Consider the following 6438-nt stretch of genomic DNA (forward strand, 5'->3'; position numbering starts at 1 on the left):
TCTCTTTTTTTGACATCATTGGGGCCGCCTTAGAAGAGTTGTTTTCAACCTAATGATGGGACTCAAGTGCCTCATGGAGGTTTTCACTTGAGTCCTTATTATTTTTTATTTTATTTCTTTTTCTTTCCTTTAGTGTGGAGCTAAGACATGCTCCACTACCATCACTGTTTTATTCATATCTTCAACAAACTCTCGCTTGCAGAGGGGTTTCTTGTAGACTTTCAACCAATGTCCATTGACAAGCATGGGGATGGCTTCATCATCAATGGTTTTGATCAGAATTGAACCATTGTCATTGCATTTCTCCACAGTGTAGGGTCCCAACCATCTTGTCCTCAGCTTGCCTTTGAAATCCTTGTATCTTGAATCATAAAGTAGTACCCAATCTCCCTCTTGGAATTTCTTCTCCTTGATATTGTTGTCATGCCATATCTTTTTATGAAGCTAAACTACCTCTGTATGGAGAAGGGATTGCAATCTGTATTCATCCAATCCATTGAGCTGAAGTAATCTCTCCTTCTGTGCATGGCTGAGGTCTAGGTCCAGCTGAGCTTCCATCCTTAGTGTATTCAACTCAAATTCTATTGACAACAAATCCTTCTTCCCATAGACCAGTTCATAGGGTGTGAAACCGATGGTGGTCTTCCATGTTTTGTTGTAGGCCCAAGTGGCCTCAACTAATTTGTCCACCCAGTCTTTTCTGCTGATGCTCACTACCTTGGTTAGGATCCCTTCCAATGCTCTGTTATTGACCTCCACTTGCCCATTGGCTTGTGGATGGTAAGGGGTGGAATTCCTATGCTTGATCTTATGATGTGTGAGCAGGTCTTCAATCAGGTTGGAAGTGAACTAACTGCCTTGATCTGTGACCAACTCTCTTGGATAATCGAACTTGCAGAATATGTTTTCTCTCAAAAAATCAGCTACTTTTTCCTTTGTCGCTGCTTTGATTGCTTTTGTCTCTGCCCACTTTTTCAGGTAGTCGGTGCACATGATGATGTATTTTTTCTGCTTTGAAGGAGGTCTAATAAGCCCCACAAAGCCCCACAAAGTCCACGCCCCACTTTTCAAATGGCTCAAAGGTCACTTGAGGTTACATGGGCATCTCATCCTTTGGAGTAGGTTTCCCCATCCTTTGACACCAATCACACTAGCCTGTATATCTCCTCACATCCTGATGAAGAGTGGGCCAGTAGTAGCCTGCTTGCAATATCTTGAAGGTAGTTCTTTTTGCTGCAAAATGACCTCCACAAGGCCCATCATGACAGGTCAGGAGGATTTCAAAGACTTTCTCCTCCCTGACAATCTCCTCAAGATCTGATCTGGGCCAAGTTTGAAGAGATTTCCCCCAATCCAGGTGAAAGGGGTGTTTTTCCTTACTATCATGCTCTTCTGTTTTGAGGATAGGTGTGGTGGGAACTATGCTGAAACCAAGTAGTTTGCTATATTAGCAAACCATGGAGAGAGTAATGATATAGCAAATAGGCGTTCATCTGGCATTTGGTCATCCACCATTCCTTCTTCACCTGCAGGCAAATTTACTCTAGAGAAAAAGTTAGCAACAACATTCTCTTTACCAGGATTATCAATAATTGTCAAGTCAAACTGTTGCAGTAAAAGAAACCATCTAATAATGTGAGCATTTACATCTAGTTTGTTCACTAAATATCTAATTGCAACATGATCAGTGTGCTCAAAGGTTTGGTAGCCTGTGATATAATGTCTGAATTTGTTGAAGGAATGCACGACAGCTAGGAGTTCCTTCTCGGTCACTATAGAGTTTAACTCTGCCTTTGACAAGTTTTTTCTTATAAAGTATATGGCATAAGGTAACTTTTCATCAATTTTCCCTAAGGCTGCTCCTATCGTTTTGTTTGAGGCATTTGTATGAATGTGAAATGGTAGGGCCAAGTTTGGGCCTCTGAGAATTGGGGCAATTACTAGCTTGCTTTTCAAGGTATCTAAGGCTTCTTGACAGTTTTCCAACTAGATGAACTCAACATCTTTGCCTAGGAGGCCAAACAAAGGAGAGGCTATCTCACTAAAGTCTTTAATGAATCTTCTGTAATATCCAGCTAAGCCTAGGAAACTTCTGACATCTCTCACCTTTTAAGGAGGTGGGACCCTTTGGATGATGGCAATTTTGTTAGGGTCCACCTGCAATCCTTGTTGAGATATTACATGACCTAACACGGTCCCTTCAGTCATCAGGAATTTGCATTTTTCCAGAGTGAGGGATAGGTTCATCTCAATACACTTATCTAGAACTTTTCCTTGGTTGGATAAGGCTTCCTGAAAGTCAGAGCCATAAGGAGTAAAATCATCCATGTATATTTCGACTGCATCGTGAACCATTTCTGAAAATATAATCAATACCACTCTTTGGAACGTGCCTAGAGCATTGCACAAACCAAAAGGAAGGACCCGGTATGCAAAGGTACCCCAAGGACAAGTGAAGGTGGTCTTATCTTGGTCTTCTGGGATGATTTGAATCTGATTGTACCCGCTAAACCCATCTAGGAAAGAGAAAATTTTTCCCTGCCAGACCGTCTAACACTTGATCTATGAAAAGTAAAGGAAAATGGTCCTTTTTAGTGGCTTTGTTCAATTCTTGATAGTCGACACAGATTCTCCGCTTACCAATTTTCTTTGGCATTAGCACCAAAGGAGAGACCCATTCACTATCAGAGATGGGATAGATGAATCTCGCATCAAGTAATTTCTGTAGTTCTTCCTTAACAATATCTTTAAGTGTTGGATTCATCCTCCTTTGAGGCTGCTTAATTGGTTTGCAATCTTCCTTGATGTATATATGATGAGTACATACTGAAGGGTGCACTCCCTTCATTTCCTTATAATTCCAGGTGAAGGCATCGAGATGTTTTCTTAGCAGGCAGCATAGTTCCTTCTCCTAGGAAGTAGATAGGGATGTATTGATTTTCAATGTTCTTTCTGGGACAAACTCTATATTTTTGATACGGGGAGAAGTAGGATCAGCCACACAGAGCTCATTTGAGGGGTTTTTTTGGGTTTCTCTTACTATGTCTTCCAAGGGTGATACACTGGGAGGTGGATTTTGAATCAAATTTTCAATCATATCATCCTCATCTTGTTGTCCCCACCCATGGAGATTTCTAATGCTCAAAGTGGTGCAAAATAAACTTCATCCTCATCTTCCTCCTCCAACCAGAGAGGTAGATCATGTTCTAGCAAGGGTTGGGCAGGAGGATATAGGATTAATTTCTTGGACATGTGCCCATTCTTTATCATCATGTTCCCAGCTCGACAACTAATGTAGGCATCGGCTGTAGCTAACCAGGGTCTTCCGAGAATGAGAGGATACCCAGTGAGCTTTGCCTTTGGCTGGAGAACTAAGAAATTAGCAGGGTACTCCCAAGAATCAATGGAGACCATCACATCTTCCATAATCCCCTTAGGGATCATGGTGGAGCAGTCTGCTAGCTATATCACTGTTGTGGTCTTACTTAAGGAGCCTTGGAGGTTAAATTTCAGCATTGTGTCGTTTGGCATCACATTAATGGAAGCTCCCAGATCAATCAAGGTATGTGGGATCATTGTGCCCTTGATGTGAACATCAACTACTAGGCTTCTAGGGTCCAAATATTTTGGACAGATTACCTGCCCCAACATTAGGTCAGACAATTGTCCCATGACATTGATGGTTGGCGCATCTCTCTTGCGCCTTCCTAGATGCCTAAATCACTTCTCTTTGATCAACCTATTGTAGATATGCACATCTTTTATGGTTCGGAGAAGTGGTATCTTCACACATAAATGTTTCAATTCTCCCAGGAGTTCATTTTCTTCTGGGGTAGGCTAGACTGTCACAGATAGTCTCTCAGGAAAGGGTGGAATTGCTTTAGGTTCACTTTCCTCTTTATCTTGCGCAACCTCCCTAGGTGGAGGTCAGCTATCTAGGAGGACTTTCCCAGATCTCAAGTTAATTTCCTGAATCTCCAGAGCATAAGTTGGGCATGATGGTTCCCCACTATACACTTGCTAAGCCTGTCTATTGTTCAGGTTTGGATTTGGCTAGGTAGGAATTTGGGGTTGCCTTGGTGGAGCAGAAGGTAACGGTTGTGGTTGGGTAGGTGGTGGAGGCATAAGAATGGGAAGAGAGTTGTACTGGGGCCTCCACCCCTGATGAGATGCATTCCACTGAGGCTGCGGCTGAGCATAGGACTGAAATGAATGGGTGGTTGGTTGGGCATGATATTGAGATGTGAAGGACCAAGGAGGTGTTGTGGACCAGGAAGGATGAGCAGGGGGACCCCAAGACAGTATGGAGGGAACTTGGTTGGGGTTGTAGTATGCCTGAGATGTCCCTTGCATCCCCTGCTAGTATGGTCTAGGTCCATGCGGCCTTCATGTAATAGAGCTGTTGAGTGACTCCCTCAGCCCCTTGATATACAGCTTTAAGTCCTGGCAAGAAAGGTCACTTATCTATAGAATGATTTTGTTCACAGATTGAACAAACCTCTATAGAGTTCAATGGGCATTCATTCCTAGGATGCCTCCTGGTGCATCTAGGGCAAAAAATGGCCAAACCCCTCTCTTCTTCCTCTTATTTTCTCTTGATATGTAAGGTATCCATTTGCATGGAAAGATTCTGTAGCATCTCACTCTTGAAGTCTTCAAGCATGTTTCCAATTTCTCCTTTAATGGATGAGTTGGAGGAATATGTACTAGCTATGCGTTGACTCCCCCTACCTTTCTTTCTGGCTACTCTAGAATGGTTTCTAAAAATAGTCTTTATGTCCTCATAGGATAGTTGGTAGATGTCTCCCTTGACTAGTAGATGGAGGGTATCTAAAAGGTCTTCCCGAATTCCCCTGAGTAGGACCAACATCAGAGACTCAAGGTCAAGTGTACACCCGACCCATTTGTAACTGATTTGGAACCTCTCTTCATAGTATTCCGGGGACTCATCACTTCCTATGGTCATTCAAAAGATTTCTTCTTTAGTATCTTTTGACCTACAATAGTCTCGATACCCGTTGTTAAAGGCCTACTACATCTGAGCCCAAGTTGTGATGCTATTTTCAGGTAATCCCATGAACCAGCATAGTGTTGCATCCTTGAGAGTATAAGGGAACAATTTCAACTTTTGCTCATCTTCTGCATAGTCATAAGTTCGATAGATGACAACAAACTCAAACAAGAAGGTGTCAGGATCTTTTGTAGTTATACCATGGAAATGAGGTAGGGCGGAAGGGCTTATATTATTCATTTTGGTGTCCCCATTAGTCTCCTCAATGGGAAAGGTACCCTCTATTCTCACTCCATTCCCCCTAGCATTTCTGTTTTCAACCATTGGCTCCAAAGGAATGTCTTCTTCTTCTTCTTCCCCTATAGGTTCTTCAAATATGTCTAGCTATTCACCTAAGGGTTCTTCTTGATCACAACCACTAAAGAAGAAAGAAGGTTGGCTGTGTGAAGTAGTGGGGGTGTTGGGCAAAAATTTTCATAAGTTATCTCTATTCCTATGAAGCATGAAAGGAAATATTTTTGGTTGGTTTTTGTTTCTTTTTCGCAAACTGATAGTACCTGCAAAAGTGAAATTGATTGAACAAGAAAAATTGCAACTAACTGAAATAAACTTGCTGAAATGGAAATTTGCAGAATTGGAAAGGAAAGCAAGGAAATGCAGAACTTGAAAGGAAAATAAATGACTAGTCTACTTTTGCTGAAATGAACTATTAGCAGAATGTTGCAATATGAAATAGAAGAAAGAAGTAATCACAAAATACTCTGATGCTTCCCTGGCAATGGTGCCAAAAAGTGGTGAGCACTAGTATTGCAGCAATAATGCTGCAACTCCTGGGCTGCCTACTTTATGCTTATCAACCCGGTAGTTCGTAACAAACTTGGAAGCATCGGTGCTGTATGCACAAGTACTAGTTCTCACTGCAGGTTGTCACTTGGTTAGTCGGTGCAAGATCACTAGGAACTCAAGCCAGATTCTATGGATTCCAGAAGAAGCTCTATATGTGATGAAAGGAAAGAAATATTACTCTACAAATGCTATTCTAATTGCAGAAAGGAGAAATACTGAAATGTAAAGCAAACTAGTAAACCCTAATTAACCAACTAATTCTACTTTTGCTGAAAGCACTATGAAAACCATGAAAGGAATGCCATTAACTACTCAAGGAAGTAAATAACATTTAACTATGTTATTTCTGGAAGTAAATAAGCAAAGAACATATTTTTGGATTCTCATGTACTTTTATGTGAATTTGACATGCATGTAATTTATTGTGTGTGAGTGTGGCAGCGAATATGTGGCATTGAAGGGCGGTTTTGGGACTTGAGAGGATGTAGGATGGGTCCTAGGAGGATTCAGGTGGCCTTCTGGAGGCTTTTCCCACACTTGGTCTTGAAAATAAAGTCTACAAGAAAATCTACAGGAGGAAA

This window comes from Pinus tabuliformis, chromosome 1_2 (assembly GCF_031772625.1).
Source record: "Pinus tabuliformis cultivar Carrire ecotype Pingquan chromosome 1_2, CPIR1, whole genome shotgun sequence".
NCBI lineage: Eukaryota > Viridiplantae > Streptophyta > Pinopsida > Pinales > Pinaceae > Pinus > Pinus tabuliformis.